We start from the raw sequence: 13,513 nt of genomic DNA on the forward strand, positions 1-13,513 counted from the left end.
TTGCACCAATTATAGCCATGAAAGTACTATGGCGATTCGAGCCACCAGCTCTATCAATGTCTTCAAATCTGGCCTCAAGCATCACCTCATCAGTAACTAAAGCATCCACAACTCCTACCCTCTGTATGTCACTACTCCAGAGCAATCACCGTGCAGTTCCTCGACCCTTTGTGTACTAATGTACCATTCTTTTAGATACTCGACTCATTACCTTTTCACTACCTTGCTGGTTATTGTTTCATGGCACCGCTTTAATGTAATAGACCATGCTCTGGATCTAATATACAACATTTCTGTTAGAAGCGCTAGAGTGAACAAACAAACAAAGCTCGTCCTAGCTTATTGCAAATAAATTCATGCCATCATCACCGATGTTCTGTTTCAATTTAGCCATGTTCATTTCTGGGGTGAGGGGACTATGGGAGTATCTTAGAATGTGTTGCAGAGTGGTCACATTGTCAGTTTCATCCGACAAAACAAATACGTCCACAGAGATTGCCCTAAACAAACAATTTTGTGATTTGGAGGCTAAAAGCAGAGCCTGTATTAGCAAGTATGACCAAGAAATTTTAAAAAATCTGAAGAATACCCAACAGGCCGATACCTGTGAACGTTGCTGTTTCTGGGGCAGAAGTAGTCATGTTCCATGTTATGTGTGAAATTCTCTGGTTGTAAATGCGTATGAAATTCTCTAGTTGTCAGGGGTGTAATGTGTTAACAGGTGTCTTTTTCAACAAAGCACTATTGTATTAGGATGTTAAACTCCCAATGCATTGATTTAAAACAAATAAATCGCAACATATATTTCATCTTCCAAACAGCATATGCTAACAATCCCAGTACCAGGTGTGCGTCCATGCCACCACTATTATTGGCATGTTTGTCATAACTATATATAGGCACTGATGTGCAAGGACGAATGACATATTGAGAGTCTATAGTCTCAAAAAACAGACTTGACCACACACAGAATGTAGACGCTCTCCAAAAGTTAAGAATTAACTCTGTAATGATTGCCTTTGCCATCTAAAATTCAGGAAGATACCACACAAAGAGCGTCCTTGTTCTCTTACAGTCATGCCTGATAACAATTCATGATAAATTGAGTGCCAACATTTTATCCGAAATAGGATTTGATCATGTGTTGAATACCCACACTCTTTGATAGCCAATACTTCACCACATAGGGACTGTCCACTGCTTCCCAACCCTCAGACATGACCATATCGGAGTTTCCTCACTCTGCAAAAATCAGGATTTGACCACACATGTGCTAACGCGTCCCAATCTAGAGAAATTATTCACTCTGGGACTCGTTTTAGGCTGATGTATCTTTTGACCCTGATTGAAGTCTCCTTAAGACAAGATAACTAGTCAACATATCAATTAATAATCAATAGTCCCGTCAATAACCACAGTAGCAATTCAACCAAATTAATCAATGACATTAATAATACTCGAACACCACCATGACCTTTCAGTCATGAATAACCACACCAGATTTTAGCAAGTTTATGATGTTTATTCCCTATTGATTACACTCTACTAGCAAGTGTATTAGTCTCAAAACCAAGAAGCACATCAACATTGTCATAATATGGCAACTCGAATAAGATTTCATCAAAGCAAAGATTATGAATATTAGAACATAGCACAATGTCAACATGGATTAACTTTAGCAGAGTATCATTAGCGCATTGTTCAACAAAGCATAGATTCAGTCATTTGTCTATTTGCGTCTGCTTTAATGAACCCCTTAACTAACCTCAAATTAGCATTGGCATGTTGGGCTTCATGCAAAAAATTTTGGCAACACGAATTTAGAAAAACATCTATCTATGGTCTCTGTCAAAAGAAGCAGTTGGTACCTAGAAAGGAAAGGCAAACAGACAATTACAATTTCATCATCATATAGTTACCCTCTGTAATGGGTCAGCATACAGAGTCAGCCTTCGTGCTCAGGACATCAGTTGATTCGCCATCAGCCAGGAAACACAGCAAAGTTCAGCAAGATGGGGTAAGTAGGGACACTTCCCTCATAAGGAGGAGAAGTATAGAACGGGCAAGGTAAGGGTGAGGATGGGTTTGAAGAGTCAAACAGCAAAGTCTTTAGGCAGAGTGACAAAGTGTCTGGGTAACAGCAAGAATGGCTCACTATGGCATCTCCGTGGCTCCTCGTGTCAAAGGATTTGATCCCTTTTCTGTTATACAGTCCCCTAATTTCCAATTGGGCAGGTTTGGTGCACCACTATCTCCGTCCAATAGTTTACTGATCGTTCCATCAAAATTGTCACCTCATACCAGTTCTCACGTAGTTGATTGGCTCCTGTGATTGACATCTCCAACGGGTAGAATGTCCGGTATGATTTCATATTCTCGTGGTCCTCTCACATCCCCAGTCATTAGTTCCATTGTCTATACCGGTTTAGGCAACCTTGTACCTGTTGCAAGTTTACACTGTTGCATTCAGCAAGAATGTTTCCTTGAGCAAGTCGAGTTTCATGAGAACGGATCTACTACAGCTACACTCATCTTCTAGCTTCTGGAAAAATACAATTACATGTCCTTCAGCAAGTCAGCACACTGCACATTAGAAAAACACATTTAATATGCAACTCGGCAGCTAGGACCCGACTCAAGCTAACTACGGCCTAGTGATTAATTAGCAAAACCTTAACATATAATTCTTAATACTCAATACAAAATCATACATTAGTACATCAATAATTCATTATTTAGTCAATTTTATTAGTCACCGTATATATTGGCAGCCACTCCCCGTGGGCACATTTCAAATACACGTTTAGTAAAACACAGCAATATTTTTATATGCAGCATTAATATGCATTAACTCACAAACATTTTTATGTTAATTTTTATTATAAGAGCTACGCTCCAAAAATCCCTCCTCTGATGACACTTGTCATCACACAAAACCTTTCCCTTTACAACCTTTCACTTTCTTAATTCACGCATTTCAATTTCTTCACCCCTTTTTGACTTTTCATAAATTTCTTTGAATATTTTCTCCTTTTTATTTTCCTCTTATTGCGTTTTACCAATTTTTCTCTAATTCTCCTACTAATTTTGCAAGATAACCATAGTCCGAATAAACAAGCTAGAACAATCAATATCCCCCATATTATTTTTGCAAGTATCCCATTCCAAATACTACCAAACCAACTTCCTACTTTAGCAAGTCCCTTTCCAACCTTTTCTCAAACTCCAGGTTCCCTCAGCTCCATCAAATCTATACTATCTCTTGTTAGGTTGGTACTCCTAATCGTATTACTATTGTCAGGTATGAATGCACAACAGTGGCGCTCATTAAGCATCCTACAGACTCCGCCACTTTTCGCTAAAAGAATGTCTAGAGCAAGCCGGTTTTCAAGAGTCATAGCCCTCTGTGCAGCAAGTTCAGTATCCATCAGGAGTATAGCCCCTGTGAAGTTTGTCAGCATGTTATCCACAATAGTAAACAACTTTTGAATCTTTATGGAGTTTAAAATAACCCCCACTGAAGGAATTATTGCTCCAAATATATCACCTACGACAGCAGCCGCTGTCTCTCTCTTCTGTCTAGTATGATGTAATTCAGACATTTTAGGAAACTTTTTTAAGTCATCAAATTGGTAAATCTTTGGAAAAACTATTCCAAAATAACATGTCCCATACCATCCCTTTGGAAGACGGAAATAAGCATTAAGTCCACATATGTAATAGATCCCAGGGATCGCTGGATCCTGTCCATTTAACATGAACGTCCACTTACTCTGAAACAAAAACACATGTCTGCACTCACTCATTCCCACAAATAAAGTGTCATGATCAGATTTTGGCCTATATATACAAAGCTTTCCTACGTGTAATGCATCTATAGCTAACTTGCCTTGCGTCTTCATTGCACTATAAGCATAATCATTTGCAAACGTTCTTTTTTCGAATCCCTTTTCTGGCTTTTCTTTTAACGCTTTTCTTCTATCATCAGTGTTATCAAAAAGCTATTTTCTACAGGCGTTAATAAGCAGGTTAGATTATTGCGATGTGCATAAGCTGTGCCAAATGTCAATGTGGGCTCAAAGAAACCCCTAACTATCTTTATATTATGATCTCTAGCTATCTTGCTCAAATATTCATTTATAGGCACAAAAGAAAACACTACATCTAGATTGGAATAGAAGTACTGAATATAGGGCCAGATGTAGGAAGCCGTTTGCATGGTGCAAACTGCGAAAAATCGCAGTTTGCGCCATGCAAACAGCCTTCTGCGATGCACATTCACAATTTGCGAGTCGGTACCGACTCGCAAATTGTGAATGCGACTCGCAAATAGGAAGGGGTGTTCCCTTCCTATTTGCGACTCGCATCGAAATGCAGAATTGCTTTGTGACCGCGAATGCGCTCGCAAAGCAATTCGCAGTAACCACCAGTGTCACACTGGTGGTAACTCATTCGCAAAAGGGAAGGGGTCCCCATGGGACCCCTTCCCCTTTGTGAATGTTGCCAAAAAGGTTTTTTCAGAGCAGGCAGTGGTCCAATGGACCACTGCCTACACTGAAAAAACGAAACCAAATGGTTTCGTTATTTTTTTTATTTTGCAACTCGTTTTCCTTTAAGGAAAATGGGCTGCAAAATAAAATAAAAAACTGCTTTATTGAAAAAGCAGTCACAGACATGGAGGTCTACTGACTTCAGCAGGCCACCATCCCTGTGAGTGCAGGGACTCGTTATGGGGTTGCAAAATGCGACCCACCTCATTAATATTTATGAGGTGGGTTTTTGCGACCCCATAGCGAGTCGCAGACGGTGTCTGAGACACCGTTCTGCATCAAGATTTGCGATTCTGAAATTGCGAGTCGCGCCGACTCGCAATTTCAGAATCACAAATTCTGACCTTGCTACATCTGGCCCATATTCTTCATCATAAAACCTTGTTAATAGCAAACTACAACTTATCCCGTAGGTTAGTGGCAAACTATGGTAAGTAACCCCTTCTTGTACTGACAAAGGAATCTTTGTGCACACATAACAATTCTTTGCGTCCATTGTTTCAACATACTCATTCAACAAGCAATAGAAAACATTAGTAGATAGTTCCCTTTTTGTGTTAGTTCCCTCATGCAAATATTTTGTATCCTGCTCAAACCTCTCCCATGGTGTTAGTGTAGCAGTTTCAAGAATTGAGGCATTGTTAATCACACTCTTATCCACCAATGGCATTCCCACAATCACACCTATAATAACTATTGCACTCACAACACCCAAAATAACACTCAACCATCTACGAATCCTACCCCTATTATCACTAGCTCTAATGTTACTCATGATCTGTAAAGAATCAGAGAGCAGAATAATATAAAGCAAACAATCAACTTGAGGAAGATCTAAAGCTCTTTTTTTTTTTTTTTTCTTGAGCAAAGTCTTTCTTTAGCAAGCATTTACAGCATTTCACTCACTCCCAGGACCCTTTGTCAAATCAGGTTAGCAGCTTGTCATAATCGGTTTTTCAGAGTCAATTCAGGTTAACAGTGTCACTTCCGGTAATTTAGCAGTCTCTTTTTTCTCAGGTTTCTCTCCCTATTCAATTTCAATTTAACACAGTCCCTTATTTGTGGGCAACTTCAAGTACCATAATATTGACCTGGAATTTCACGATCAAAACAAAATGCCAGGAATTCTTGTTGCCACTCAGCTGATGTCGCATAAGCCCATTCAGGACCTGTGTTCCCCTGTTTGCAACTCTCTTTCTTTTCAGTTTGCAATCACCCTGCAACTCTCCTTCACTGAGATCTTCTTTCCTTGTTGTGTCAACTTCTTCCTCTATTGTTTCGTTAAGGACCACTTTCTCTCTTGCAGCTTGTGGTTCCGGCCAGTTATCTCCTTTAAGTGTTTTCCTACCTCTCGGCTTTTCACGATGTTGATCAGTGCCCTCCTCTTGTGCTATGGTATTTTCTCTTGATGGATCTGCAAGCGGCTCAGGAGGAGTCGGAACACTTTGACCTCCTTCTACCTCACCTCCTTCGCCTTCAGGGTCTGTCAGGGGTTCAACTTCAAACCTGTATCCGTCTGCTTCTGGGAGAACCTCTCTTTGGGTCAGTCCTCCTGGCGCCTCAGTTGAGATAGGCTCACCGTCACCCCTCTGGATTTCGTTTGCTGGTTGAGTGACCAAGCCGTACTCAACGGGCTCTCCTTCAGTCTCAGTTCCCCTTTGATTACTCTCCGGCCCTGAGACTTCTTTCTCTGCAGCTGTTGCTTTCGACAACTCAAGTTCCTCATCAGTTGGACACGTCACCTTTTTTGTGTGACTGGCATGGATCCAGTTTGGAAGTCCTGCACATTTCACAGCAGTAGTAGTTGTCAGTATCACTTGATATGGCCCCTTCCAACGTGGTTCCAAACACGACTTCCTCACATGTTTCTTGACAACAACCCAGTCACCGGCTTTCAGAGTGTGACCTGGATCATTTATCGGTGGCAGTGTGGTTGCTTCCACCTGGTGAGAAAAAGAGCAGACCACGTCAGCCAGACCCTTGCAGTAGTCCAACACCATATCATCCGTGATATTCACAAGGGCATTTGCAGGCACTGCGGGCAACCTCATAGCTCAGCCCATGAGAATTTCATAAGGAGACAGTCCTGTTTTCTTGTTGGGTGTATTTCTCATTGACATTAGCACTAAGGGCAGTGCATCTGACCATTTCAAATTTGTAGCTGCACACATTTTTGCCATTCTCGACTTCAAGGTACCATTCATTTGCTCCACTAGTCCTGATGCTTCAGGGCGGTAGCTACAGTGCAACTTCTGTTCAATGTTCATTGCAGCACACAAGAGCTTAATCACCTCATTGTTGAAGTGTCTTCCCCTATCTGATTCTAAAGAGATCAGAAACCCGAAACGTGGTATCAATTCCCTAAGCAGCAGCTTCGCTACTGTGAGACTGTCATTTCTACATGTAGGGAAGCTTCAATCCAGTGACTGAAAATGCACACAATCACCAACACGTACCTCAGACCTCCACACACAGGCATCTCAATAAAATCCATCTGCATTCTGCTAAATGGACCACCATTGTGGCTCAAATTCACCACGGTCCCGTTCCCCGCATTCATCTGCTGACAGATAATGCACCTGTGACAGACAACTTCTGCAGCTTGTCTGAATTTTGGATTGAACCAATCAATTTTGAACAACCTGATCATTGCGTCTCTCCCAACATGTGCTTGACCATGGTAAAACCTCGCAAATTGTGACAAAAGGTTGTTTGGCAAAACCATTTTTCCCTCATCTGAAACCCATAAATCATCAGGTCTCTGTATACATTGCATTTTGAGCCAAGAACGTTTCTCCTCTCTCCTGGCACGTCCCTGCAATGATTTCAGCTCTTCCAGTGTGTCAACCACCCTCAATGCATAACCTGAGCATGTTTCATTTTCAGCTTCAGGTAACAATTCCCACTGGTCTTGAAACGTTATACAGTTCAATGCACAAAACCTTGCGACTTGATCTGCATATCCATTTCCCATTGACACAAAGTCTTGTGATTTAACATGAGCATTGCATTTCACCACAGCAATTTCAAGAGGTAACTGAATCGAATGCAACAATTCCTTAATTTTTTCGCCATTTTTCACTGGAGAACAAGAAGAGGTCAGGAAACCCCTCTGTGAAACATAGCTGGCCAAAATCATGGACAATTCCAAATCCGTATCTGTTGTCAGTATAGATAGTGACTTTCAAATTTTTGGCGGCATGGTATGCCCTTGTAAGAGCAACCAATTCAGCCACTTGAGCAGAGTATACTCTCTCGAGCCAAGATGCTTCTAGGATACCAGAGATTGTACACACGGCATATCCGGCTCTCAGTACTCCTACTGAGTCTCTCAGGCATGAACCATCAACAAAGATTATGTAATCATTCTCTTCCAATTGGGTATCATTAATGTCGGGTCTCGGTTTGGTGCACAGATCTTTTACCTCAAGACAATCATGTTCTACCTCCTCAGCATCATCAATATCTGCATTTTCATTAGGAAGCAAAGTTGCCGGGTTCAACACAGTACATCTCTTCAAAGATACATTAGGTGACCCCAGTATAATGGTTTCATATTTAGTCAGGCGAGCATTCGTCATATGCTGAGTCTTTGTTCGGGTCAACAGAATTTCAACTGAATGTGGGACCATAACTGTTAAGGGATGTCCCATCACTATACCTTTACACGGAGTGAGGCTTTGACCAACTACTGCAACTGCACGCAAACAACCCGGTCAGGCTGCTGCGACTGGGTCCAAAGTAGCTGAAAAATATGCTACTGGGCGGTTTGCACCTCCATGGACCTGTGTCAGGACAGACAAAGAACAAGCATCACGTTCATGACAAAACAATACAAAAGGCTTTGTGTAATCAGGCATACCTAAAGCTGGTGCCCTGCATATGCTTTCCCTCAGTTCAATGAATGCCCTCATCTCTTTCTCAGATATGGTTATGGCACCCGGGCCATCCTGAATTTCTTTAACAATCAACCTCACCAAAGGTTTAGAGATAATCGAAAAATTGGGAATCCACTGTCGACAGTAGCCCACCATTCCCCAAAACATCCTAACGTCCCTCTTGGTTGTCGGGGGATTCATCTGCAATATGGCTGTCTCCCTTTCTTTGGATATTTTCCTCGACCCCTTTTCAATCAGGTGGCCTAAGTACTTCACCTCTTTCTGACAGTACTGTAGCTTCTTTGGGGACACCTTATGTCCGTTCTTTCCCAAATGATTCAGTAAGGCAATAGTATCGTACCTGCAGTCTTCTTTTGTTTTGGACGCAATCAACAAATCATCAATGTACTGTACTAGAGTCAAACTAAATGGCAATTCTAATGATTCCAAGTCCTTCTTCAATCTCTGATTGAAGATGGAAGGTGATTCCGAAAACCCTTGAGGAATTCGACACCAACTGTAAACCTTGTACAGGAATTTGAAACTGAAGAGAAATTGGCTGTCCTCATGAAGAGGCACCGAAAAGAATGCTTGAGACAGGTCTACAACTGTGAACCACTCTGCATCACGCAGAACCTGAAACATAATCACGGCTGGATTTGGCACTATGGGGCAACATTTTACCACAATCTCATTAACTTTTCTCAGGTCTTGGACACTTCGAACTTTCCCACAAGGCTTTTTCAGACCCATTATTGGTGAATTACACGGGCTGCTCATCACTTCTTTTAGGACCCCTTGCTTTACACAGTCTGTGATTATCTGCGTCACCTGTATAAGGACATCTTGTGCCATGTGGTACTGCAGTACTTGGGGAAACACTGCATTTGGCTTCACTTCTACCTTGACTGGTTCTACTCCTTTTGTTAATCCCACTTCCTTTCCTGTCAAGTCCCTCACTTTCTCTGTCACAGTTCCCTGCAATTCGGTTGGCAAATCAGTCATTGTGAACACAGGGAAGAATGTTATCAAAGGGTACTCCTCATCTACAGTCTCTGTCTCTGGTTCTGAGATCTGACCATCCTCCCCTTCATCATCACTGTTTGTCTGCACTTCAATCCCTTCATTGGAACAGGTAATCGAACACCTCGTTTTACACAGTAAGTCTCTTCCCTGTAGGGATACAGGACTCAAGTCACATACTACAAACCTATGTAATCCTTGGAAGGTACCAATCTCAACTTGGACCGGATCTGTAATCGGGTTAGTCAAAAGCTGATTTGCTACTCCTAGCACCTTTATGGTACGCCCCGAAAGTGGCAATTTCGGAACCTCTGCACTTCTGACTGTAGAGCGTGTAGCTCCTGTATCAACTAGAAACGAAACCTTGTGACCCATCACCTTCCCATGCACGCAAGGTCCCCTCTGATCTACTTCTAGGGACGCTGCAAGCCTGCACTCCTCACTATCTGAACAATCATCCGACCATCCATCGTTTATTCCATCCTCACCACGCAATGGGAACTGTTGTACTGTATTATTTTGACTCATTGTTTGGCCTGTGACCTGTTGAGGAAGCATCACCTGTTGCTGTCCCATTGGAGCTAACGATAACTGCATTTGCTGTCTAGGTACCATGGGAATCTGCTGTTGTACCTGCTGCATCTGTGCTGGTTGAACACATGGCATTTGTATTTGTTGCATGGGCTGGAGACCCTGCATCTGAACCATATTATTCTGAAGGTTTAGATTTGGACCCCTCATTCTCGGACCCCTTATATTTTGAAATGTACCGACATCATTGCTTTGTTGAACAACACCATCCTGCACCATCATTGGGCACTCCCGCTTCCAGTGTCCCACGCCCCCGCACACATGGCATGGTAACATCTTTTTCATCCCTTGCACATCATTCTGAACCACAACGGTATTCAAATCTGGACCACGGTTCACAAAACCTCCTCGACCTCGTCCTTTCGGTTGTGCCTGAAACATCCAATTTCCTTGCTGTTGCTGCAGTACCATCTGCTGTACTCCATTTCCCTGCATCCCTGCTTGAGCTGCTCTAATTTGCATCACCATCACCTTCTCTTTCAGCTTTTTCTGCTTCAATTCAATCTCATCGCTACAGTATTTCGCATACTGGAACACCTCATCAATCGGCTTCGCTTGCCAACAGATCAAATGATTCTTAATCATCTGGCTAATCTCTGGCCTCAACCCTTCAACAAATCTGAACACACGGTGATTCATGTCTTTCGGTTCTATGACCTCAGTGCCACTATAGTGTTTGAATGCCTTTAACAATCTCTCATAGTAAGCATGTATCGACTCCTTGCCTTCTTGTGCCATACGATCAATTTTCTGCCAATCAGTGACTTTCAGCGACACCTTCTGTTTCAAAAACTCAATCACCTTATGGTAATACCTCATCACATCAGGAGACGGTGCTCCAGTAGCCTTGTCCACGGTTGGTTCCTCTGTTGGCCAATCCACACCCCTCTTGCACTCAAGCCACAAATCAGCTGGGACTATAATCTCAAACAATGTATTCAAGTCTTCCCAAAGACATTTCGCAAGCTTCACAAACCTGTCCGTCTGCTGATACCACTCTATTGGCTTCTCCCTCAACCTGGGATAATCATTTGTGAATGACAGAATGTCACCCCTAGACCACAGTACATGGACTAGAACCCCTCCAGCTGTTTCTCTCATTGGTAACATTTTTATTGTTCCAGTATCTGGTGCAGCTTTTGCCTGCTGCGGTTCCAGGCTCTCACTTCTCCCTTTATCTCTCTTCTTTGCCCATCTGCCTTCCCACTTCTCTAATGCTCCCCAAATTTGAGCACTCTGCAATCTCTCTTTGAGGTGTGTCTTCATTCCAGTGGATCTCATGTGATCGAAATCTTTAGGTTCAAAGTCTAAACTATAGCTCCTCTTCAAATGCTTAGTATTGTCTAAGTCTATGCTGTATTTGTCTGCTAAGTTTGCCAACCTCTGATGCACCCTGCTCACTTCTTTGGTTATTTTGAGGCACAGAAACCTCAATTCTGCTTCAGAGTATGACTCTACTCTGTTCACCCCCATCGTTCCTTCTGCTAACTCTGTGGCTTTCACACCCAGCCTCACAAAATTCAGGTATTCCTCTCTTTCTGATCGCTCTGCAGTCACTGAAGTAGTCTGCGGAGTGTTGAGTTTATCTAACCACTCGTTCAATTGTTGCGCTGTTAAGCCTTGCAACGAAACATTTCCAGACTGCATCATTGGTGTCTGTGACGTATTTGTACTCATTACCTGTGGGGTTAGTGTACCCAACCCTGCTTGCCTCATTGTCTCTAAAGGAACCCCAACCGGATTGAAGTCCAACAAGGATCTAAACCTTTCGGCCGTCTGTTCTCCTTGCGTCATCACTTGGGAGCTTCCTGCGAACCCTCCTCTTATCGCCTCTTGAGTCATTACCCCTTGGTCGCATACGTTAGGCTTTGCTTGCACAGACAACGGTACTGGCGGGCCAACAGTAATTGGCAATGATATAGCAGCTGGTGTCTGTCCAGTTCCCAAACCCTGTGGAGCATTAACTCCCATAGCTCGATTTATCATGGGTGCTGTAGCTGCTGACTGCGGTCCTGCGACCGAAGTGTAATTCGGAACCACATGTTGCTGCGGCTGGGGCAGCAATTGTGGAGTTGGCTCGATCTGCACTAACTTTGATCTTGTGTATACCGGATCAGGCGGCACCATCAAATTCGTAGTTGTCTCTAGTACTGGGACATCAGGGTAGAGCCTCTGAATTGGTGGTGGCTGCAACTGTATCTGCGTGTCTGGTGCAGTGGATACACTGGCACAATTCTGTATCGGAACTGTATTGCTTGTCTGTACTGTATTTATGATTCCCTGATTTTGCGTCAGATCTTCAGGACCCGCACTAGTGCTCGGTCCATTATCATTCATGGCATATGGTGGCGGTCGATCATGTAACAACTGATTAAGAAACTCATCATCAACTGAATCATCTGCATCTGCCCAAGACTTCTGAGGCTCCTTTGGCTTGTTAGAGCCCTTGTCGGTTTTACAAGTGGCCTTCTTTCCCTGTGTTTCGGCTTCTTGAGTTATTGCCGGAAACATCCTAATTCCATCTACTATTCCCCTTCTCCACATCTTGGTCTCACTATCCCATCTAGCCTCCGCTAGAGTCTTTTCTGCTTTTCTCCTTTTCCTCTCGAATTTCTGCTGCCTCTGTGGCATGGCCATTAAATCCCAAGGGGCATATTTATACTCTGTTTGCGCCGGAATTGCGTCTTTTTTTTTACGCAATTCTGACGCAAAACTAACTCCATATTTATACTTTGGCGCTAGACCCGTCTAGCGCCAAAGATCTTGGAGTTTGCGTCATTTTTTAGCGTGGACAACTACGTTGCGTTAATGATATGCAAGGTAGGCGTTCCCGTCTAAAAAATGACTCCGAGGCATGTGCGCCGTATTTACACTCCCGGGCAAAAATGACGCCCGGGAGTTGGCGGGTCAAAAAAAATGACGTCCAGCCGTTTTAGCGTCATTTTTTAACGCCTGGTCAGGGCAGGCGTTAAGGGACCTGTGGGCTAGGAAGGAGCCCAGAGGTGCCCTCCCATGCCCCCAGGGACACCCCCTGCCACCCTTGCCCACCCCAGGAGGACACCCAAGGATGGAGGGACCCATCCCAGGGAACTTAAGGTAAGTTCAGGTAAGTATTTTTTTTATTATTTTTTTTGTGGCATAGGGGGGCCTGATTTGTGCCCCCCTACATGCCACTATGCCCAATGACCATGCCCAGGGGACAGAAGTCCCCTGGGCATGGCCATTGGGCAAGGGCACATGACTCCTGTCTTTGCTAAGACAGGAGTCATTTCAATGGGGGTTGGGAGTAAAAAAAAATGGCGCTAATCTGGTTGAGGCGAAAATTTTGCCTCAGCCTGACTTGCCCCATTTTTTGGCGCCCAAGCTCCATTTTCCCCTACGCCGGCGCTGCCTGGTGTAAGTCATTTTTTTTTACGCACACCAGGCAGCTCCGCCAGCTAACGTAATTCCATAAATACGGCGCCCGCATGG

The sequence above is a fragment of the Pleurodeles waltl genome, chromosome 6 (genome assembly GCF_031143425.1).
Source record: "Pleurodeles waltl isolate 20211129_DDA chromosome 6, aPleWal1.hap1.20221129, whole genome shotgun sequence".
Taxonomy (NCBI): Eukaryota; Metazoa; Chordata; class Amphibia; order Caudata; family Salamandridae; genus Pleurodeles; species Pleurodeles waltl.